Source organism: Acipenser ruthenus, chromosome 7, assembly GCF_902713425.1.
Source record: "Acipenser ruthenus chromosome 7, fAciRut3.2 maternal haplotype, whole genome shotgun sequence".
In the NCBI taxonomy this organism is placed as follows: domain Eukaryota; kingdom Metazoa; phylum Chordata; class Actinopteri; order Acipenseriformes; family Acipenseridae; genus Acipenser; species Acipenser ruthenus.
The window spans coordinates 49799695-49824417 of record NC_081195.1 but is presented as its reverse complement, the minus strand read 5'-3'; positions in this window follow the sequence as shown (position 1 = coordinate 49824417).

Sequence of the window (24723 nt, the reverse complement as noted above, 5' to 3'; positions counted from 1 at the left end):
TGGTGATCAAAGAAATAAAACAAAATAAAATCAATAAATAATAATTTCATAGACTTAAAGCCATACCTTTGAAGTCATAATGCATTGCAAGTGTTATTAGGGAATGTTGTGCTGTGTTTTCAAGCGCTTCAATGTGCTGCTCTGCAAGGTTTGGAGACAGCGGGTGCGTTCACGGAGATCAAGAGCAGCCGGCGCAAAACACAAGGCACCCAGGGGAGAGATACCATGGTAAATAGGTTACATATTTACCTATTTTTGTTTCGGCGAACGGTTTTGGTGAGCAATAATGCAGGAAAGCAGCGGGCGGGATGGCGAGCTTGTCCTGCTGCTCCAACAGAAGCTACCTTAAGAGCCGGTACGATGCGGTCAATTGGTGAAGTTCGTCAGGAGTACTGCATACAAAAACGAGTGTGTTGTCGTGGCAGTTGGTGATCAAAGAAATAAAACAAAATAAAATCAATAAATAATAATGTCATAGACTTAAAGTCATACCTTTGAAGTCATAATGCATTGCAAGTGTTATTAGGGAATGTTGTGCTGTGTTTTCAAGCGCTTCAATGTGCTGCTCTGCAAGGTTTGGAGACAGCGGGTGTGTTCACGGAGATCAAGAGCAGCCGGCGCAAAACACAAGGCACCCAGGGGAGAGATACCATGGTAAATAGGTTGCCTATTTACCTATTTTTGTTTCGGCGAACGGTTTTGGTGAGCAGTAATGCAAGAAAGCAGCGGGCGGGATGGCGAGCTTGTCCTGCTGCTCCAACATAAGCTACCTTAAGAGCCGGTACGATGCGGTCAATTGGTGAAGTTCGTCAGGAGTACTGCATAAAAAAACGAGTGTGTTGTCGTGGCAGTTGGTGATCAAAGAAATAAAACAAAATAAAATCAATAAATAATAATGTCATAGACTTAAAGTCATACCTTTGAAGTCATAATGCATTGCAAGTGTTATTAGGGAATGTTGTGCTGTGTTTTCAAGCGCTTCAATGTGCTGCTCTGCAAGGTTTGGAGACAGCGGGTGCGTTCACGGAGATCAAGAGCAAACGGAGATCAAGAGCAGCCGCCGCAGGGGAGGGATACCATGGTAAATCGGTTACCTATTTACCATGGTATCTCTCCCCTGGGTGCGTTGTGTTTTGGTGAGCATTAATGCAGGAAAGCAGCGGGCGGGATGGCGAGCTTGTCCTGCTGCACCAACACAAGCTAGCATAAGAGCCGGTACCATGCGGGCAATTGGTGAAGTTCGTCAGGAGTACTGCATAAAAAAACGAGTGTGTTGTCGTGGCAGTTGGTGATCAAAGAAATAAAACAAAATAAAATCAATAAATAATAATGTCATAGACTTAAAGTCATACCTTTGAAGTCATAATGCATTGCAAGTGTTATTAGGGAATGTTGTGCTGTGTTTTCAAGCGCTTCAATGTGACAGCGGGTGCGTTCACGGAGATCAAGAGCAGCCGGAGATCAAGAGCAGCCGCCGCAGGGGAGGGATACCATGGTAAATAGGTTATTTACCAGGATATAGGTTATTTACCAGGATATTTACCATGGTATCTCTCCCCTGGGTGCGTTGTGTTTTGGTGAGCATTAATGCAGGAAAGCAGCGGGCGGGATGGCGAGCTTGTCCTGCTGCTCCAACACAAGCTACCTAAAGAGCCGGTACGATGCGGTCAATTGGTGAAGTTCGTCAGGAGTACTGCATAAAAAAACGAGTGTGTTGTCGTGGCAGTTGGTGATCAAAGAAATAAAACAAAATAAAATCAATAAATAATAATGTCATAGACTTAAAGTCATACCTTTGAAGTCATAATGCATTGCAAGTGTTATTAGGGAATGTTGTGCTGTGTTTTCAAGCGCTTCAATGTGCTGCTCTGCAAGGTTTGGAGACAGCGGGTGCGTTCACGGAGATCAAGAGCAAACGGAGATCAAGAGCAGCCGCCGCAGGGGAGGGATACCATGGTAAATAGATTACCTATTTACCATGGTATCTCTCCCCTGGGTGCGTTGTGTTTTGGTGAGCATTAATGCAGGAAAGCAGCGGGCGGGATGGCGAGCTTGTCCTGCTGCTCCAACAGAAGCTACCTTAAGAGCCGGTACGATGCGGTCAATTGGTGAAGTTCGTCAGGAGTACTGCATAAAAAAAACGAGTGTGTTGTCGTGGCAGTTGGTGATCAAAGAAATAAAACAAAATAAAATCAATAAATAATAATGTCATAGACTTAAAGTCATACCTTTGAAGTCATAATGCATTGCAAGTGTTATTAGGGAATGTTGTGCTGTGTTTTCAAGCGCTTCAATGTGACAGCGGGTGCGTTCACGGAGATCAAGAGCAAACGGCGATCAAGAGCTGCCGCCGCAGGGGAGGGATACCATGGTAAATAGGTTACCTATTTACCATGGTATCTCTCCCCTGGGTGCGTTGTGTTTTGGTGAGCATTAATGCAGGAAAGCAGCGGGCGGGTTGGCGAGCTTGTCCTGCTGCTCCAACACAAGCTAGCTTAAGAGCCGGTACGATGCGGGCAATTGGTGAAGTTCGTCAGGAGTACTGCATAAAAAAACGAGTGTGTTGTCGTGGCAGTTGGTGATCAAAGAAATAAAACAAAATAAAATCAATAAATAATAATTTCATAGACTTAAAGCCATACCTTTGAAGTCATAATGCATTGCAAGTGTTATTAGGGAATGTTGTGCTGTGTTTACAAGCGCTTCAATGTGCTGCTCTGCAAGGTTTGGAGACAGCGGGTGCGTTCACGGAGATCAAGAGCAGTCGGCGCAAAACACAAGGCACCCAGGGGAGAGATACCATGGTAAATAGGTTACATATTTACCTATTTTTGTTTCGGCGAACGGTTTTGGTGAGCAATAATGCAGGAAAGCAGCGGGCGGGATGGCGAGCTTGTCCTGCTGCTCCAACAGAAGCTACCTTAAGAGCCGGTACGATGCGGTCAATTGGTGAAGTTCGTCAGGAGTACTGCATAAAAAAACGAGTGTGTTGTCGTGGCAGTTGGTGATCAAAGAAATAAAACAAAATAAAATCAATAAATAATAATGTCATAGACTTAAAGTCATACCTTTGAAGTCATAATGCATTGCAAGTGTTATTAGGGAATGTTGTGCTGTGTTTTCAAGCGCTTCAATGTGCTGCTCTGCAAGGTTTGGAGACAGCGGGTGCGTTCACGGAGATCAAGAGCAGCCGGCGCAAAACACAAGGCACCCAGGGGAGAGATACCATGGTAAAAAGGTTACATATTTACCTATTTTTGTTTCGGCGAACGGTTTTGGTGAGCAATAATGCAGGAAAGCAGCGGGCGGGATGGCGAGCTTGTCCTGCTGCTACAACAGAAGCTAGCTTAAGAGCCGGTACGATGCGGTCAATTGGTGAAGTTCGTCAGGAGTACTGCATAAAAAAAACGAGTGTGTTGTCGTGGCAGTTGGTGATCAAAGAAATAAAACAAAATAAAATCAATAAATAATAATGTCATAGACTTAAAGTCATACCTTTGAAGTCATAATGCATTGCAAGTGTTATTAGGGAATGTTGTGCTGTGTTTTCAAGCGCTTCAATGTGCTGCTCTGCAAGGTTTGGAGACAGCGGGTGCGTTCACGGAGATCAAGAGCAAACGGAGATCAAGAGCAGCCGCCGCAGGGGAGGGATACCATGGTAAATAGGTTACCTATTTACCATGGTATCTCTCCCCTGGGTGCGTTGTGTTTTGGTGAGCATTAATGCAGGAAAGCAGCGGGCGGGATGGCGAGCTTGTCCTGCTGCTCCAACACAAGCTAGCTTAAGAGCAGGTACCATGCGTGCAATGGGTGAAGTTCGTCAGGAGTACTGCATAAAAAAACGAGTGTGTTGTCGTGGCAGTTGGTGATCAAAGAAATAAAACAAAATAAAATCAATAAATAATAATGTCATAGACTTAAAGTCATACCTTTGAAGTCATAATGCATTGCAAGTGTTATTAGGGAATGTTGTGCTGTGTTTTCAAGCGCTTCAATGTGCTGCTCTGCAAGGTTTGGAGACAGCGGGTGCGTTCACGGAGATCAAGAGCAGCCGGCGCAAAACACAAGGCACCCAGGGGAGAGATACCATGGTAAATAGGTTACCTATTTACCTATTTTTGTTTCGGCGAACGGTTTGGTTGAGCAGTAATGCAAGAAAGCAGCGGGCGGGATGGCGAGCTTGTCCTGCTGCTCCAACACAAGCTACCTTAAGAGCCGGTACGATGCGGTCAATTGGTGAAGTTCGTCAGGAGTACTGCATAAAAAAACGAGTGTGTTGTCGTGGCAGTTGGTGATCAAAGAAATAAAACAAAATAAAATCAATAAATAATAATGTCATAGACTTAAAGTCATACCTTTGAAGTCATAATGCATTGCAAGTGTTATTAGGGAATGTTGTGCTGTGTTTTCAAGCGCTTCAATGTGACAGCGGGTGCGTTCACGGAGATCCAGAGCAGCCGGAGATCAAGAGCAGCCGCCGCAGGGGAGGGAAACCATGGTAAATAGGTTACCTATTTACCATGGTATCTCTCCCCTGGGTGCGTTGTGTTTTGGTGAGCATTAATGCAGGAAAGCAGCGGGCGGGATGGCGAGCTTGTCCTGCTGCTCCAACACAAGCTAGCTTAAGAGCCGGTACGATGCGGGCAATGGGTGAAGTTCGTCAGGAGTACTGCATAAAAAAACGAGTGTGTTGTCGTGGCAGTTGGTGATCAAAGAAATAAAACAAAATAAAATCAATAAATAATAATTTCATAGACTTAAAGCCATACCTTTGAAGTCATAATGCATTGCAAGTGTTATTAGGGAATGTTGTGCTGTGTTTTCAAGCGCTTCAATGTGCTGCTCTGCAAGGTTTGGAGACAGCGGGTGCGTTCACGGAGATCAAGAGCAGCCGGCGCAAAACACAAGGCACCCAGGGGAGAGATACCATGGTAAATAGGTTACATATTTACCTATTTTTGTTTCGGCGAACGGTTTTGGTGAGCAATAATGCAGGAAAGCAGCGGGCGGGATGGCGAGCTTGTCCTGCTGCTCCAACAGAAGCTACCTTAAGAGCCGGTACGATGCGGTCAATTGGTGAAGTTCGTCAGGAGTACTGCATACAAAAACGAGTGTGTTGTCGTGGCAGTTGGTGATCAAAGAAATAAAACAAAATAAAATCAATAAATAATAATGTCATAGACTTAAAGTCATACCTTTGAAGTCATAATGCATTGCAAGTGTTATTAGGGAATGTTGTGCTGTGTTTTCAAGCGCTTCAATGTGCTGCTCTGCAAGGTTTGGAGACAGCGGGTGCGTTCACGGAGATCAAGAGCAGCCGGCGCAAAACACAAGGCACCCAGGGGAGAGATACCATGGTAAATAGGTTGCCTATTTACCTATTTTTGTTTCGGCGAACGGTTTTGGTGAGCAGTAATGCAAGAAAGCAGCGGGCGGGATGGCGAGCTTGTCCTGCTGCTCCAACATAAGCTACCTTAAGAGCCGGTACGATGCGGTCAATTGGTGAAGTTCGTCAGGAGTACTGCATAAAAAAACGAGTGTGTTGTCGTGGCAGTTGGTGATCAAAGAAATAAAACAAAATAAAATCAATAAATAATAATGTCATAGACTTAAAGTCATACCTTTGAAGTCATAATGCATTGCAAGTGTTATTAGGGAATGTTGTGCTGTGTTTTCAAGCGCTTCAATGTGCTGCTCTGCAAGGTTTGGAGACAGCGGGTGCGTTCACGGAGATCAAGAGCAGCCGGCGCAAAACACAAGGCACCCAGGGGAGAGATACCATGGTAAATAGGTTACCTATTTACCTATTTTTGTTTCGGCGAACGGTTTGGTTGAGCAGTAATGCAAGAAAGCAGCGGGCTGGATGGCGAGCTTGTCCTGCTGCTCCAACACAAGCTACCTTAAGAGCCGGTACGATGCGGTCAATTGGTGAAGTTCGTCAGGAGTACTGCATAAAAAAACGAGTGTGTTGTCGTGGCAGTTGGTGATCAAAGAAATAAAACAAAATAAAATCAATAAATAATAATGTCATAGACTTAAAGTCATACCTTTGAAGTCATAATGCATTGCAAGTGTTATTAGGGAATGTTGTGCTGTGTTTTCAAGCGCTTCAATGTGACAGCGGGTGCGTTCACGGAGATCCAGAGCAGCCGGAGATCAAGAGCAGCCGCCGCAGGGGAGGGATACCATGGTAAATAGGTTACCTATTTACCATGGTATCTCTCCCCTGGGTGCGTTGTGTTTTGGTGAGCATTAATGCAGGAAAGCAGCGGGCGGGATGGCGAGCTTGTCCTGCTGCTCCAACACAAGCTAGCTTAAGAGCCGGTACGATGCGGGCAATGGGTGAAGTTCGTCAGGAGTACTGCATAAAAAAACGAGTGTGTTGTCGTGGCAGTTGGTGATCAAAGAAATAAAACAAAATAAAATCAATAAATAATAATTTCATAGACTTAAAGCCATACCTTTGAAGTCATAATGCATTGCAAGTGTTATTAGGGAATGTTGTGCTGTGTTTACAAGCGCTTCAATGTGCTGCTCTGCAAGGTTTGGAGACAGCGGGTGCGTTCACGGAGATCAAGAGCAGTCGGCGCAAAACACAAGGCACCCAGGGGAGAGATACCATGGTAAATAGGTTACATATTTACCTATTTTTGTTTCGGCGAACGGTTTTGGTGAGCAATAATGCAGGAAAGCAGCGGGCGGGATGGCGAGCTTGTCCTGCTGCTCCAACAGAAGCTACCTTAAGAGCCGGTACGATGCGGTCAATTGGTGAAGTTCGTCAGGAGTACTGCATAAAAAAACGAGTGTGTTGTCGTGGCAGTTGGTGATCAAAGAAATAAAACAAAATAAAATCAATAAATAATAATGTCATAGACTTAAAGTCATACCTTTGAAGTCATAATGCATTGCAAGTGTTATTAGGGAATGTTGTGCTGTGTTTTCAAGCGCTTCAATGTGCTGCTCTGCAAGGTTTGGAGACAGCGGGTGCGTTCATGGAGATCAAGAGCAGCCGGCGCAAAACACAAGGCACCCAGGGGAGAGATACCATGGTAAAAAGGTTACATATTTACCTATTTTTGTTTCGGCGAACGGTTTTGGTGAGCAATAATGCAGGAAAGCAGCGGGCGGGATGGCGAGCTTGTCCTGCTGCTCCAACAGAAGCTAGCTTAAGAGCCGGTACGATGCGGTCAATTGGTGAAGTTCGTCAGGAGTACTGCATAAAAAAAACGAGTGTGTTGTCGTGGCAGTTGGTGATCAAAGAAATAAAACAAAATAAAATCAATAAATAATAATGTCATAGACTTAAAGTCATACCTTTGAAGTCATAATGCATTGCAAGTGTTATTAGGGAATGTTGTGCTGTGTTTTCAAGCGCTTCAATGTGCTGCTCTGCAAGGTTTGGAGACAGCGGGTGCGTTCACGGAGATCAAGAGCAAACGGAGATCAAGAGCAGCCGCCGCAGGGGAGGGATACCATGGTAAATAGGTTACCTATTTACCATGGTATCTCTCCCCTGGGTGCGTTGTGTTTTGGTGAGCATTAATGCAGGAAAGCAGCGGGCGGGATGGCGAGCTTGTCCTGCTGCTCCAACACAAGCTAGCTTAAGAGCAGGTACCATGCGTGCAATGGGTGAAGTTCGTCAGGAGTACTGCATAAAAAAACGAGTGTGTTGTCGTGGCAGTTGGTGATCAAAGAAATAAAACAAAATAAAATCAATAAATAATAATGTAATAGACTTAAAGTCATACCTTTGAAGTCATAATGCATTGCAAGTGTTATTAGGGAATGTTGTGCTGTGTTTTCAAGCGCTTCAATGTGCTGCTCTGCAAGGTTTGGAGACAGCGGGTGCGTTCACGGAGATCAAGAGCAGCCGGCGCAAAACACAAGGCACCCAGGGGAGAGATACCATGGTAAATAGGTTACCTATTTACCTATTTTTGTTTCGGCGAACGGTTTGGTTGAGCAGTAATGCAAGAAAGCAGCGGGCGGGATGGCGAGCTTGTCCTGCTGCTCCAACACAAGCTACCTTAAGAGCCGGTACGATGCGTTCAATTGGTGAAGTTCGTCAGGAGTACTGCATAAAAAAACGAGTGTGTTGTCGTGGCAGTTGGTGATCAAAGAAATAAAACAAAATAAAATCAATAAATAATAATGTCATAGACTTAAAGTCATACCTTTGAAGTCATAATGCATTGCAAGTGTTATTAGGGAATGTTGTGCTGTGTTTTCAAGCGCTTCAATGTGACAGCGGGTGCGTTCACGGAGATCCAGAGCAGCCGGAGATCAAGAGCAGCCGCCGCAGGGGAGGGATACCATGGTAAATAGGTTACCTATTTACCATGGTATCTCTCCCCTGGGTGCGTTGTGTTTTGGTGAGCATTAATGCAGGAAAGCAGCGGGCGGGATGGCGAGCTTGTCCTGCTGCTCCAACACAAGCTAGCTTAAGAGCCGGTACGATGCGGGCAATGGGTGAAGTTCGTCAGGAGTACTGCATAAAAAAACGAGTGTGTTGTCGTGGCAGTTGGTGATCAAAGAAATAAAACAAAATATAATCAATAAATAATATATAAATATAATAATCAATAAATAAAAAAAGGTTACCTATTTACCATGGTATCTCTCCCCTGGGTGCGTTGTGTTTTGGTGAGCATTAATGCAGGAAAGCAGCGGGCGGGATGGCGAGCTTGTCCTGCTGCTCCAACACAAGCTAGCTTAAGAGCCGGTACGATGCGGGCAATGGGTGAAGTTCGTCAGGAGTACTGCATAAAAAAACGAGTGTGTTGTCGTGGCAGTTGGTGATCAAAGAAATAAAACAAAATAAAATCAATAAATAATAATGTCATAGACTTAAAGCCATACCTTTGAAGTCATAATGCATTGCAAGTGTTATTAGGGAATGTTGTGCTGTGTTTTCAAGCGCTTCAATGTGCTGCTCTGCAAGGTTTGGAGACAGCGGGTGCGTTCACGGAGATCAAGAGCAGCCGGCGCAAAACACAAGGCACCCAGGGGAGAGATACCATGGTAAATAGGTTACATATTTACCTATTTTTGTTTCGGCGAACGGTTTTGGTGAGCAATAATGCAGGAAAGCAGCGGGCGGGATGGCGAGCTTGTCCTGCTGCTCCAACAGAAGCTACCTTAAGAGCCGGTACGATGCGGTCAATTGGTGAAGTTCGTCAGGAGTACTGCATACAAAAACGAGTGTGTTGTCGTGGCAGTTGGTGATCAAAGAAATAAAACAAAATAAAATCAATAAATAATAATGTCATAGACTTAAAGTCATACCTTTGAAGTCATAATGCATTGCAAGTGTTATTAGGGAATGATGTGCTGTGTTTTCAAGCGCTTCAATGTGACAGCGGGTGCGTTCACGGAGATCAAGAGCAGCCGGAGATCAAGAGCAGCCGCCGCAGGGGAGGGATACCATGGTAAATAGGTTACCTATTTACCATGGTATCTCTCCCCTGGGTGCGTTGTGTTTTGGTGAGCATTAATGCAGGAAAGCAGCGGGCGGGATGGCGAGCTTGTCCTGCTGCTCCAACACAAGCTACCTAAAGAGCCGGTACGATGCGGTCAATTGGTGAAGTTCGTCAGGAGTACTGCATAAAAAAACGAGTGTGTTGTCGTGGCAGTTGGTGATCAAAGAAATAAAACAAAATAAAATCAATAAATAATAATGTCATAGACTTAAAGTCATACCTTTGAAGTCATAATGCATTGCAAGTGTTATTAGGGAATGTTGTGCTGTGTTTTCAAGCGCTTCAATGTGCTGCTCTGCAAGGTTTGGAGACAGCGGGTGCGTTCACGGAGATCAAGAGCAAATGGAGATCAAGAGCAGCCGCCGCAGGGGAGGGATACCATGGTAAATAGGTTACCTATTTACCATGGTATCTCTCCCCTGGGTGCGTTGTGTTTTGGTGAGCATTAATGCAGGAAAGCAGCGGGCGGGATGGCGAGCTTGTCCTGCTGCTCCAACAGAAGCTACCTTAAGAGCCGGTACGATGCGTGCAATGGGTGATGTTCGTCAGGAGTACTGCATAAAAAAACGAGTGTGTTGTCGTGGCAGTTGGTGATCAAAGAAATAAAACAAAATATAATCAATAAATAATAATGTCATAGACTTAAAGTCATACCTTTGAAGTCATAATGCATTGCAAGTGTTATTAGGGAATGTTGTGCTGTGTTTTCAAGCGCTTCAATGTGCTGCTCTGCAAGGTTTGGAGACAGCGGGTGCGTTCACGGAGATCAAGAGCAGCCGGCGCAAAACACAAGGCACCCAGGGGAGAGATACCATGGTAAATAGGTTACCTATTTACCTATTTTTGTTTCGGCGAACGGTTTGGTTGAGCAGTAATGCAAGAAAGCAGCGGGCGGGATGGCGAGCTTGTCCTGCTGCTCCAACACAAGATACCTTTAGAGCCGGTACGATGCGGTCAATTGGTGAAGTTCGTCAGGAGTACTGCATTAAAAAACGAGTGTGTTGTCGTGGCAGTTGGTGATCAAAGAAATAAAACAAAATAAAATCAATAAATAATAATGTCATAGACTTAAAGTCATACCTTTGAAGTCATAATGCATTGCAAGTGTTATTAGGGAATGTTGTGCTGTGTTTTCAAGCGCTTCAATGTGACAGCGGGTGCGTTCACGGAGATCCAGAGCAGCCGGAGATCAAGAGCAGCCGCCGCAGGGGAGGGATACCATGGTAAATAGGTTACCTATTTACCATGGTATCTCTCCCCTGGGTGCGTTGTGTTTTGGTGAGCATTAATGCAGGAAAGCAGCGGGCGGGATGGCGAGCTTGTCCTGCTGCTCCAACAGAAGCTACCTTAAGAGCCGGTACGATGCGGTCAATTGGTGAAGTTCGTCAGGAGTACTGCATAAAAAAAACGAGTGTGTTGTCGTGGCAGTTGGTGATCAAAGAAATAAAACAAAATAAAATCAATAAATAATAATGTCATAGACTTAAAGTCATACCTTTGAAGTCATAATGCATTGCAAGTGTTATTAGGGAATGTTGTGCTGTGTTTTCAAGCGCTTCAATGTGACAGCGGGTGCGTTCACGGAGATCAAGAGCAAACGGCGATCAAGAGCAGCCGCCGCAGGGGAGGGATACCATGGTAAATAGGTTACCTATTTACCATGGTATCTCTCCCCTGGGTGCGTTGTGTTTTGGTGAGCATTAATGCAGGAAAGCAGCGGGCGGGATGGCGAGCTTGTCCTGCTGCTCCAACACAAGCTAGCTTAAGAGCCGGTACGATGCGTGCAATGGGTGATGTTCGTCAGGAGTACTGCATAAAAAAACGAGTGTGTTGTCGTGGCAGTTGGTGATCAAAGAAATAAAACAAAATATAATCAATAAATAATAATGTCATAGACTTAAAGTCATACCTTTGAAGTCATAATGCATTGCAAGTGTTATTAGGGAAAGTTGTGCTGTGTTTTCAAGCGCTTCAATGTGCTGCTCTGCAAGGTTTGGAGACAGCGGGTGCGTTCACGGAGATCAAGAGCAGCCGGCGCAAAACACAAGGCACCCAGGGGAGAGATACCATGGTAAATAGGTTACCTATTTACCTATTTTTGTTTCGGCGAACGGTTTGGTTGAGCAGTAATGCAAGAAAGCAGCGGGCGGGATGGCGAGCTTGTCCTGCTGCTCCAACACAAGCTACCTTTAGAGCCGGTACGATGCGGTCAATTGGTGAAGTTCGTCAGGAGTACTGCATTAAAAAACGAGTGTGTTGTCGTGGCAGTTGGTGATCAAAGAAATAAAACAAAATAAAATCAATAAATAATAATGTCATAGACTTAAAGTCATACCTTTGAAGTCATAATGCATTGCAAGTGTTATTAGGGAATGTTGTGCTGTGTTTTCAAGCGCTTCAATGTGCTGCTCTGCAAGGTTTGGAGACAGCGGGTGCGTTCACGGAGATCAAGAGCAAACGGAGATCAAGAGCAGTCGCCGCAGGGGAGGGATACCATGGTAAATAGGTTACCTATTTACCATGGTATCTCTCCCCTGGGTGCGTTGTGTTTTGGTGAGCATTAATGCAGGAAAGCAGCGGGCGGGATGGCGAGCTTGTCCTGCTGCACCAACACAAGCTAGCATAAGAGCCGGTACCATGCGTGCAATGGGTGATGTTCGTCAGGAGTACTGCATAAAAAAACGAGTGTGTTGTCGTGGCAGTTGGTGATCAAAGAAATAAAACAAAATATAATCAATAAATAATAATGTCATAGACTTAAAGTCATACCTTTGAAGTCATAATGCATTGCAAGTGTTATTAGGGAATGTTGTGCTGTGTTTTCAAGCGCTTCAATGTGCTGCTCTGCAAGGTTTGGAGACAGCGGGTGCGTTCACGGAGATCCAGAGCAGCCGGAGATCAAGAGCAGCCGCCGCAGGGGAGGGATACCATGGTAAATAGGTTACCTATTTACCATGGTATCTCTCCCCTGGGTGCGTTGTGTTTTGGTGAGCATTAATGCAGGAAAGCAGCGGGCGGGATGGCGAGCTTGTCCTGCTGCTCCAACACAAGCTACCTTAAGAGCCGGTACGATGCGGTCAATTGGTGAAGTTCGTCAGGAGTACTGCATAAAAAAAACGAGTGTGTTGTCGTGGCAGTTGGTGATCAAAGAAATAAAACAAAATAAAATCAATAAATAATAATGTCATAGACTTAAAGTCATACCTTTGAAGTCATAATGCATTGCAAGTGTTATTAGGGAATGTTGTGCTGTGTTTTCAAGCGCTTCAATGTGACAGCGGGTGCGTTCACGGAGATCAAGAGCAAACGGCGATCAAGAGCAGCCGCCGCAGGGGAGGGATACCATGGTAAATAGGTTACCTATTTACCATGGTATCTCTCCCCTGGGTGCGTTGTGTTTTGGTGAGCATTAATGCAGGAAAGCAGCGGGCGGGATGGCGAGCTTGTCCTGCTGCTCCAACACAAGCTAGCTTAAGAGCCGGTACGATGCGTGCAATGGGTGATGTTCGTCAGGAGTACTGCATAAAAAAACGAGTGTGTTGTCGTGGCAGTTGGTGATCAAAGAAATAAAACAAAATATAATCAATAAATAATAATGTCATAGACTTAAAGTCATACCTTTGAAGTCATAATGCATTGCAAGTGTTATTAGGGAATGTTGTGCTGTGTTTTCAAGCGCTTCAATGTGCTGCTCTGCAAGGTTTGGAGACAGCGGGTGCGTTCACGGAGATCAAGAGCAGCCGGCGCAAAACACAAGGCACCCAGGGGAGAGATACCATGGTAAATAGGTTACCTATTTACCTATTTTTGTTTCGGCGAACGGTTTGGTTGAGCAGTAATGCAAGAAAGCAGCGGGCGGGATGGCGAGCTTGTCCTGCTGCTCCAACACAAGCTACCTTTAGAGCCGGTACGATGCGGTCAATTGGTGAAGTTCGTCAGGAGTACTGCATAAAAAAACGAGTGTGTTGTCGTGGCAGTTGGTGATCAAAGAAATAAAACAAAATAAAATCAATAAATAATAATGTCATAGACTTAAAGTCATACCTTTGAAGTCATAATGCATTGCAAGTGTTATTAGGGAATGTTGTGCTGTGTTTTCAAGCGCTTCAATGTGCTGCTCTGCAAGGTTTGGAGACAGCGGGTGCGTTCACGGAGATCAAGAGCAAACGGAGATCAAGAGCAGCCGCCGCAGGGGAGGGATACCATGGTAAATAGGTTACCTATTTACCATGGTATCTCTCCCCTGGGTGCGTTGTGTTTTGGTGAGCATTAATGCAGGAAAGCAGCGGGCGGGATGGCGAGCTTGTCCTGCTGCTCCAACAGAAGCTACCTTAAGAGCCGGTACGATGCGGTCAATTGGTGAAGTTCGTCAGGAGTACTGCATAAAAAAACGAGTGTGTTGTCGTGGCAGTTGGTGATCAAAGAAATAAAACAAAATAAAATCAATAAATAATAATGTCATAGACTTAAAGTCATACCTTTGAAGTCATAATGCATTGCAAGTGTTATTAGGGAATGTTGTGCTGTGTTTTCAAGCGCTTCAATGTGACAGCGGGTGCGTTCACGGAGATCAAGAGCAAACGGCGATCAAGAGCAGCCGCCGCAGGGGAGGGATACCATGGTAAATAGGTTACCTATTTACCATGGTATCTCTCCCCTGGGTGCGTTGTGTTTTGGTGAGCATTAATGCAGGAAAGCAGCGGGCGGGATGGCGAGCTTGTCCTGCTGCTCCAACACAAGCTAGCTTAAGAGCCGGTACGATGCGTGCAATGGGTGATGTTCGTCAGGAGTACTGCATAAAAAAACGAGGGTGTTGTCGTGGCAGTTGGTGATCAAAGAAATAAAACAAAATATAATCAATAAATAATAATGTCATAGACTTAAAGTCATACCTTTGAAGTCATAATGCATTGCAAGTGTTATTAGGGAATGTTGTGCTGTGTTTTCAAGCGCTTCAATGTGCTGCTCTGCAAGGTTTGGAGACAGCGGGTGCGTTCACGGAGATCAAGAGCAGCCGGCGCAAAACACAAGGCACCCAGGGGAGAGATACCATGGTAAATAGGTTACCTATTTACCTATTTTTGTTTCGGCGAACGGTTTGGTTGAGCAGTAATGCAAGAAAGCAGCGGGCGGGATGGCGAGCTTGTCCTGCTGCTCCAACACAAGCTACCTTAAGAGCCGGTACGATGCGGTCAATTGGTGAAGTTCGTCAGGAGTACTGCATAAAAAAACGAGTGTGTTGTCGTGGCAGTTGGTGATCAAAGAAATAAAACAAAATAAAATCAATAAATAATAATGTCATAGACTTAAAGTCATACCTTTGAAGTCATAATGCATTGCAAGTGTTATTAGGGAATGTTGTGCTGTGTTTTCAAGCGCTTCAATGTGACAGCGGGTGCGTTCACGGAGATCCAGAGCAGCCGGAGATCAAGAGCAGCCGCCGCAGGGGAGGGATACCATGGTAAATAGGTTACCTATTTACCATGGTATCTCTCCCCTGGGTGCGTTGTGTTTTGGTGAGCATTAATGCAGGAAAGCAGCGGGCGGGATGGCGAGCTTGTCCTGCTGCTCCAACACAAGCTAGCTTAAGAGCCGGTACGATGCGGTCAATTGGTGAAGTTCGTCAGGAGTACTGCATAAAAAAACGAGTGTGTTGTCGTGGCAGTTGGTGATCAAAGAATAAATAAAACAAAATAAAATCAATAAATAATAATGTCATAGACTTAAAGTCATACCTTTGAAGTCATAATGCATTGCAAGTGTTATTAGGGAATGTTGTGCTGTGTTTTCAAGCGCTTCAATGTGACAGCGGGTGCGTTCACGGAGATCCAGAGCAGCCGGAGATCAAGAGCAGCCGCCGCAGGGGAGGGATACCATGGTAAATAGGTTACCTATTTACCATGGTATCTCTCCCCTGGGTGCGTTGTGTTTTGGTGAGCATTAATGCAGGAAAGCAGCGGGCGGGATGGCGAGCTTGTCCTGCTGCTCCAACACAAGCTAGCTTAAGAGCCGGTACGATGCGGTCAATTGGTGAAGTTCGTCAGGAGTACTGCATAAAAAAACGAGTGTGTTGTCGTGGCAGTTGGTGATCAAAGAAATAAAACAAAATAAAATCAATAAATAATAATGTCATAGACTTAAAGTCATACCTTTGAAGTCATAATGCATTGCAAGTGTTATTAGGGAATGTTGTGCTGTGTTTTCAAGCGCTTCAATGTGCTGCTCTGCAAGGTTTGGAGACAGCGGGTGCGTTCACGGAGATCAAGAGCAGCCGGCGCAAAACACAAGGCACCCAGGGGAGAGATACCATGGTAAATAGGTTACATATTTACCTATTTTTGTTTCGGCGAACGGTTTTGGTGAGCAATAATGCAGGAAAGCAGCGGGCGGGATGGCGAGCTTGTCCTGCTGCTCCAACAGAAGCTAGCTTAAGAGCCGGTACGATGCGGTCAATTGGTGAAGTTCGTCAGGAGTACTGCATAAAAAAAACGAGTGTGTTGTCGTGGCAGTTGGTGATCAAAGAAATAAAACAAAATAAAATCAATAAATAATAATGTCATAGACTTAAAGTCATACCTTTGAAGTCATAATGCATTGCAAGTGTTATTAGGGAATGTTGTGCTGTGTTTTCAAGCGCTTCAATGTGACAGCGGGTGCGTTCACGGAGATCAAGAGCAAACGGCGATCAAGAGCAGCCGCCGCAGGGGAGGGATACCATGGTAAATAGGTTACCTATTTACCATGGTATCTCTCCCCTGGGTGCGTTGTGTTTTGGTGAGCATTAATGCAGGAAAGCAGCGGGCGGGATGGCGAGCTTGTCCTGCTGCTCCAACACAAGCTAGCTTAAGAGCCGGTACGATGCGGTCAATTGGTGAAGTTCGTCAGGAGTACTGCATAAAAAAACGAGTGTGTTGTCGTGGCAGTTGGTGATCAAAGAATAAATAAAACAAAATAAAATCAATAAATAATAATGTCATAGACTTAAAGTCATACCTTTGAAGTCATAATGCATTGCAAGTGTTATTAGGGAATGTTGTGCTGTGTTTTCAAGCGCTTCAATGTGCTGCTCTGCAAGGTTTGGAGACAGCGGGTGCGTTCACGGAGATCAAGAGCAAACGGAGATCAAGAGCAGCCGCCGCAGGGGAGGGATACCATGGTAAATAGGTTACCTATTTACCATGGTATCTCTCCCCTGGGTGCGTTGTGTTTTGGTGAGCAATAATGCAGGAAAGCAGCGGGCGGGATGGCGAGCTTGTCCTGCTGCACCAACACAAGCTAGCATAAGAGCCGGTACCATGCGGGCAATGGGTGAAGTTCGTCAGGAGTACTGCATAAAAAAACGAGTGTGTTGTCGTGGCAGTTGGTGATCAAAGAAATAAAACAAAATAAAATCAATAAATAATAATGTCATAGACTTAAAGTCATACCTTTGAAGTCATAATGCATTGCAAGTGTTATTAGGGAATGTTGTGCTGTGTTTTCAAGCGCTTCAATGTGCTGCTCTGCAAGGTTTGGAGACAGCGGGTGCGTTCACGGAGATCAAGAGCAGCCGGCGCAAAACACAAGGCACCCAGGGGAGAGATACCATGGTAAATAGGTTACATATTTACCTATTTTTGTTTCGGCGAACGGTTTTGGTGAGCAATAATGCAGGAAAGCAGCGGGCGGGATGGCGAGCTTGTCCTGCTGCTCCAACAGAAGCTAGCTTAAGAGCCGGTACGATGCGGTCAATTGGTGAAGTTCGTCAGGAGTACTGCATAAAAAAAACGAGTGTGTTGTCGTGGCAGTTGGTGATCAAAGAAATAAAACAAAATAAAATCAATAAATAATAATGTCATAGACTTAAAGTCATACCTTTGAAGTCATAATGCATTGCAAGTGTTATTAGGGAATGTTGTGCTGTGTTTTCAAGCGCTTCAATGTGACAGCGGGTGCGTTCACGGAGATCAAGAGCAAACGGCGATCAAGAGCAGCCGCCGCAGGGGAGGGATACCATGGTAAATAGGTTACCTATTTACCATGGTATCTCTCCCCTGGGTGCGTTGTGTTTTGGTGAGCATTAATGCAGGAAAGCAGCGGGCGGGATGGCGAGCTTGTCCTGCTGCTCCAACACAAGCTAGCTTAAGAGCCGGTACGATGCGGTAAATTGGTGAAGTTCGTCAGGAGTACTGCATAAAAAAACGAGTGTGTTGTCGTGGCAGTTGGTGATCAAAGAATAAATAAAACAAAATAAAATCAATAAATAATAATGTCATAGACTTAAAGTCATACCTTTGAAGTCATAATGCATTGCAAGTGTTATTAGGGAATGTTGTGCTGTGTTTTCAAGCGCTTCAATGTGACAGCGGGTGCGTTCACGGAGATCCAGAGCAGCCGGAGATCAAGAGCAGCCGCCGCAGGGGAGGGATACCATGGTAAATAGGTTACCTATTTACCATGGTATCTCTCCCCTGGGTGCGTTGTGTTTTGGTGAGCATTAATGCAGGAAAGCAGCGGGCGGGATGGCGAGCTTGTCCTGCTGCTCCAACACAAGCTAGCTTAAGAGCCGGTACGATGCGGTCAATTGGTGAAGTTCGTCAGGAGTACTGCATAAAAAAACGAGTGTGTTGTCGTGGCAGTTGGTGATCAAAGAAATAAAACAAAATAAAATCAATAAATAATAATGTCATAGACTTAAAGTCATACCTTTGAAGTCATAATGCATTGCAAGTGTTATTAGGGAATGTTGTGCTGTGTTTTCAAGCGCTTCAATGTGCTGCTCTGCAAGGTTTGGAGACAGCGGGTGCGTTCACGGAGATCAAGAGCAGCCGGCGCAAAACACAAGGCACCCAGGGGAGAGATACCATGGTAAATAGGTTGCCTATTTACCTATTTTTGTTTCGGCGAACGGTTTTGGTGAGCAGTAATGCAAGAAAGCAGCGGGCGGGATGGCGAGCTTGTCCTGCTGCTCCAACATAAGCTACCTTAAGAGCCGGTACGATGCGGTCAATTGGTGAAGTTCGTCAGGAGTACTGCATAAAAAAACGAGTGTGTTGTCGTGGCAGTTGGTGATCAAAGAAATAAAACAAAATAAAATCAATAAATAATAATGTCATAGACTTAAAGTCATACCTTTGAAGTCATAATGCATTGCAAGTGTTATTAGGGAATGTTGTGCTGTGTTTTCAAGCGCTTCAATGTGCTGCTCTGCAAGGTTTGGAGACAGCGGGTGCGTTCACGGAGATCAAGAGCAAACGGAGATCAAGAGCAGCCGCCGCAGGGGAGGGATACCATGGTAAATAGGTTACCTATTTACCATGGTATCTCTCCCCTGGGTGCGTTGTGTTTTGGTGAGCAATAATGCAGGAAAGCAGCGGGCGGGATGGCGAGCTTGTCCTGCTGCACCAACACAAGCTAGCATAAGAGCCGGTCCCATGCGGGCAATGGGTGAAGTTCGTCAGGAGTACTGCATAAAAAAACGAGTGTGTTGTCGTGGCAGTTGGTGATCAAAGAAATAAAACAAAATAAAATCAATAAATAATAATGTCATAGACTTAAAGTCATACCTTTGAAGTCATAATGCATTGCAAGTGTTATTAGGGAATGTTGTGCTGTGTTTTCAAGCGCTTCAATGTGCTGCTCTGCAAGGTTTGGAGACAGCGGGTGCGTTCACGGAGATCAAGAGCAGCCGGCGCAAAACACAAGGCACCCAGGTGAGAGATACCATGGTAAATAGGTTACATATTTACCTATTTTTGTTTCGGCGAACGGTTTTGGTGAGCAATAATGCAGGAAAGCAGCGGGCGGGATGGCGAGCTTGTCCTGCTGCTCCAACAGAAGCTAGCTTAAGAGCCGGTACGATGCGGTCAATTGGTGAAGTTCGTCAGGAGTACTGCATAAAAAAAACGAGTGTGTTGTCGTGGCAGTTGGTGATCAAAGAAATAAAACAAAATAAAATCAATAAATAATAATGTCATAGACTTAAAGTCATACCTTTGAAGTCATAATGCATTGCAAGTGTTATTAGGGAATGTTGTGCTGTGTTTTCAAGCGCTTCAATGTGACAGCGGGTGCGTTCACGGAGATCAAGAGCAAACGGCGATCAAGAGCAGCCGCCGCAGGGGAGGGATACCATGGTAAATAGGTTACCTATTTACCATGGTATCTCTCCCCTGGGTGCGTTGTGTTTTGGTGAGCATTAATGCAGGAAAGCAGCGGGCGGGATGGCGAGCTTGTCCTGCTGCTCCAACACAAGCTAGCTTAAGAGCCGGTACTATGCGTGCAATGGGTGAAGTTCGTCAGGAGTACTGCATAAAAAAACGAGTGTGTTGTCGTGGCAGTTGGTGATCAAAGAAATAAAACAAAATATAATCAATAAATAATAATGTCATAGACTTAAAGTCATACCTTTGAAGTCATAATGCATTGCAAGTGTTATTAGGGAATGTTGTGCTGTGTTTTCAAGCGCTTCAATGTGCTGCTCTGCAAGGTTTGGAGACAGCGGGTGCGTTCACGGAGATCAAGAGCAGCCGGCGCAAAACACAAGGCACACAGGGGAGAGATACCATGGTAAATAGGTTACCTATTTACCTATTTTTGTTTCGGCGAACGGTTTGGTTGAGCAGTAATGCAAGAAAGCAGCGGGCGGGATGGCGAGCTTGTCCTTCTGCTCCAACACAAGCTACCTTAAGAGCCGGTACGATGCGGTCAATTGGTGAAGTTCGTCAGGAGTACTGCATAAAAAAACGAGTGTGTTGTCGTGGCAGTTGGTGATCAAAGAAATAAAACAAAATAAAATCAATAAATAATAATGTCATAGACTTAAAGTCATACCTTTGAAGTCATAATGCATTGCAAGTGTTATTAGGGAATGTTGTGCTGTGTTTTCAAGCGCTTCAATGTGACAGCGGGTGCGTTCACGGAGATCCAGAGCAGCCGGAGATCAAGAGCAGCCGCCGCAGGGGAGGGATACCATGGTAAATAGGTTACCTATTTACCATGGTATCTCTCCCCTGGGTGCGTTGTGTTTTGGTGAGCATTAATGCAGGAAAGCAGCGGGCGGGATGGCGAGCTTGTCCTGCTGCTCCAACACAAGCTAGCTTAAGAGCCGGTACGATGCGGTCAATTGGTGAAGTTCGTCAGGAGTACTGCATAAAAAAACGAGTGTGTTGTCGTGGCAGTTGGTGATCAAAGAAATAAAACAAAATAAAATCAATAAATAATAATGTCATAGACTTAAAGTCATACCTTTGAAGTCATAATGCATTGCAAGTGTTATTAGGGAATGTTGTGCTGTGTTTTCAAGCGCTTCAATGTGCTGCTCTGCAAGGTTTGGAGACAGCGGGTGCGTTCACGGAGATCAAGAGCAGCCGGCGCAAAACACAAGGCACCCAGGGGAGAGATACCATGGTAAATAGGTTGCCTATTTACCTATTTTTGTTTTGGCGAACGGTTTTGGTGAGCAGTAATGCAAGAAAGCAGCGGGCGGGATGGCGAGCTTGTCCTGCTGCTCCAACATAAGCTACCTTAAGAGCCGGTACGATGCGGTCAATTGGTGAAGTTCGTCAGGAGTACTGCATAAAAAAACGAGTGTGTTGTCGTGGCAGTTGGTGATCAAAGAAATAAAACAAAATAAAATCAATAAATAATAATGTCATAGACTTAAAGTCATACCTTTGAAGTCATAATGCATTGCAAGTGTTATTAGGGAATGTTGTGCTGTGTTTTCAAGCGCTTCAATGTGCTGCTCTGCAAGGTTTGGAGACAGCGGGTGCGTTCACGGAGATCAAGAGCAAACGGAGATCAAGAGCAGCCGCCGCAGGGGAGGGATACCATGGTAAATAGGTTACCTATTTACCATGGTATCTCTCCCCTGGGTGCGTTGTGTTTTGGTGAGCAATAATGCAGGAAAGCAGCGGGCGGGATGGCGAGCTTGTCCTGCTGCACCAACACAAGCTAGCATAAGAGCCGGTACCATGCGGGCAATGGGTGAAGTTCTTCAGGAGTACTGCATAAAAAAACGAGTGTGTTGTCGTGGCAGTTGGTGATCAAAGAAATAAAACAAAATATAATCAATAAATAATAATGTCATAGACTTAAAGTCATACCTTTGAAGTCATAATGCATTGCAAGTGTTATTAGGGAATGTTGTGCTGTGTTTTCAAGCGCTTCAATGTGCTGCTCTGCAAGGTTTGGAGACAGCGGGTGCGTTCACGGAGATCAAGAGCAGCCGGCGCAAAACACAAGGCACCCAGGGGAGAGATACCATGGTAAATAGGTTACCTATTTACCTATTTTTGTTTCGGCGAACGGTTTGGTTGAGCAGTAATGCAAGAAAGCAGCGGGCGGGATGGCGAGCTTGTCCTTCTGCTCCAACACAAGCTACCTTAAGAGCCGGTACGATGCGGTCAATTGGTGAAGTTCGTCAGGAGTACTGCATAAAAAAAAACCAGTGTGTTGTCGTGGCAGTTGGTGATCAAAGAAATAAAACAAAATAAAATCAATAAATAATAATGTCATAGACTTAAAGTCATACCTTTAAAGTCATAATGCATTGCAAGTGTTATTAGGGAATGTTGTGCTGTGTTTTCAAGCGCTTCAATGTGACAGCGGGTGCGTTCACGGAGATCAAGAGCAGCCGGAGATCAAGAGCAGCCGCCGCAGGGGAGGGATACCATGGTAAATAGGTTACCTATTTACCATGGTATCTCTCCCCTGGGTGCGTTGTGTTTTGGTGAGCATTAATGCAGGAAAGCAGCGGGCGGGATGGCGAGCTTGTCCTGCTGCTCCAACACAAGCTAGCTTAAGAGCCGGTACGATGCGGGCAATGGGTGAAGTTCGTCAGGAGTACTGCATAAAAAAACGAGTGTGTTGTCGTGGCAGTTGGTGATCAAAGAAATAAAACAAAATAAAATCAATAAATAATAATGTCATAGACTTAAAGTCATACCTTTGAAGTCATAATGCATTGCAAGTGTTATTAGGGAATGTTGTGCTGTGTTTTCAAGCGCTTCAATGTGACAGCGGGTGCGTTCACGGAGATCAAGAGCAAACGGCGATCAAGAGCAGCCGCCGCAGGGGAGGGATACCATGGTAAATAGGTTACCTATTTACCATGGTATCTCTCCCCTGGGTGCGTTGTGTTTTGGTGAGCATTAATGCAGGAAAGCAGCGGGCGGGATGGCGAGCTTGTCCTGCTGCTCCAACACAAGCTAGCTTAAGAGCCGGTACTATGCGTGCAATGGGTGATGTTCGTCAGGAGTACTGCATAAAAAAACGAGTGTGTTGTCGTGGCAGTTGGTGATCAAAGAAATAAAACAAAATATAATCAATAAATAATAATGTCATAGACTTAAAGTCATACCTTTGAAGTCATAATGCATTGCAAGTGTTATTAGGGAATGTTGTGCTGTGTTTTCAAGCGCTTCAATGTGCTGCTCTGCAAGGTTTGGAGACAGCGGGTGCGTTCACGGAGATCAAGAGCAGCCGGCGCAAAACACAAGGCACCCAGGGGAGAGATACCATGGTAAATAGGTTACCTATTTACCTATTTTTGTTTCGGCGAACGGTTTGGTTGAGCAGTAATGCAAGAAAGCAGCGGGCGGGATGGCGAGCTTGTCCTTCTGCTCCAACACAAGCTACCTTAAGAGCCGGTACGATGCGGTCAATTGGTGAAGTTCGTCAGGAGTACTGCATAAAAAAAAACGAGTGTGTTGTCGTGGCAGTTGGTGATCAAAGAAATAAAACAAAATAAAATCAATAAATAATAATGTCATAGACTTAAAGTCATACCTTTGAAGTCATAATGCATTGCAAGTGTTATTAGGGAATGTTGTGCTGTGTTTTCAAGCGCTTCAATGTGACAGCGGGTGCGTTCACGGAGATCAAGAGCAGCCGGAGATCAAGAGCAGCCGCCGCAGGGGAGGGATACCATGGTAAATAGGTTACCTATTTACCATGGTATCTCTCCCCTGGGTGCGTTGTGTTTTGGTGAGCATTAATGCAGGAAAGCAGCGGGCGGGATGGCGAGCTTGTCCTGCTGCTCCAACACAAGCTAGCTTAAGAGCCGGTACGATGCGGGCAATGGGTGAAGTTCGTCAGGAGTACTGCATAAAAAAACGAGTGTGTTGTCGTGGCAGTTGGTGATCAAAGAAATAAAACAAAATAAAATCAATAAATAATAATGTCATAGACTTAAAGCCATACCTTTGAAGTCATAATGCATTGCAAGTGTTATTAGGGAATGTTGTGCTGTGTTTTCAAGCGCTTCAATGTGCTGCTCTGCAAGGTTTGGAGACAGCGGGTGCGTTCACGGAGATCAAGAGCAGCCGGCGCAAAACACAAGGCACCCAGGGGAGAGATACCATGGTAAATAGGTTACATATTTACCTATTTTTGTTTCGGCGAACGGTTTTGGTGAGCAATAATGCAGGAAAGCAGCGGGCGGGATGGCGAGCTTGTCCTGCTGCTCCAACACAAGCTACCTTAAGAGCCGGTACGATGCGGTCAATTGGTGAAGTTCGTCAGGAGTACTGCATACAAAAACGAGTGTGTTGTCGTGGCAGTTGGTGATCAAAGAAATAAAACAAAATAAAATCAATAAATAATAATGTCATAGACTTAAAGTCATACCTTTGAAGTCATAATGCATTGCAAGTGTTATTAGGGAATGTTGTGCTGTGTTTTCAAGCGCTTCAATGTGACAGCGGGTGCGTTCACGGAGATCCAGAGCAGCCGGAGATCAAGAGCAGCCGCCGCAGGGGAGGGATACCATGGTAAATAGGTTACCTATTTACCATGGTATCTCTCCCCTGGGTGCGTTGTGTTTTGGTGAGCATTAATGCAGGAAAGCAGCGGGCGGGATGGCGAGCCTGTCCTGCTGCTCCAACACAAGCTAGCTTAAGAGCCGGTACGATGCGGGCAATGGGTGAAGTTCGTCAGGAGTACTGCATAAAAAAACGAGTGTGTTGTCGTGGCAGTTGGTGATCAAAGAAATAAAACAAAATAAAATCAATAAATAATAATTTCATAGACTTAAAGCCATACCTTTGAAGTCATAATGCATTGCAAGTGTTATTAGGGAATGTTGTGCTGTGTTTTCAAGCGCTTCAATGTGCTGCTCTGCAAGGTTTGGAGACAGCGGGTGCGTTCACGGAGATCAAGAGCAGTCGGCGCAAAACACAAGGCACCCAGGGGAGAGATACCATGGTAAATAGGTTACATATTTACCTATTTTTGTTTCGGCGAACGGTTTTGGTGAGCAATA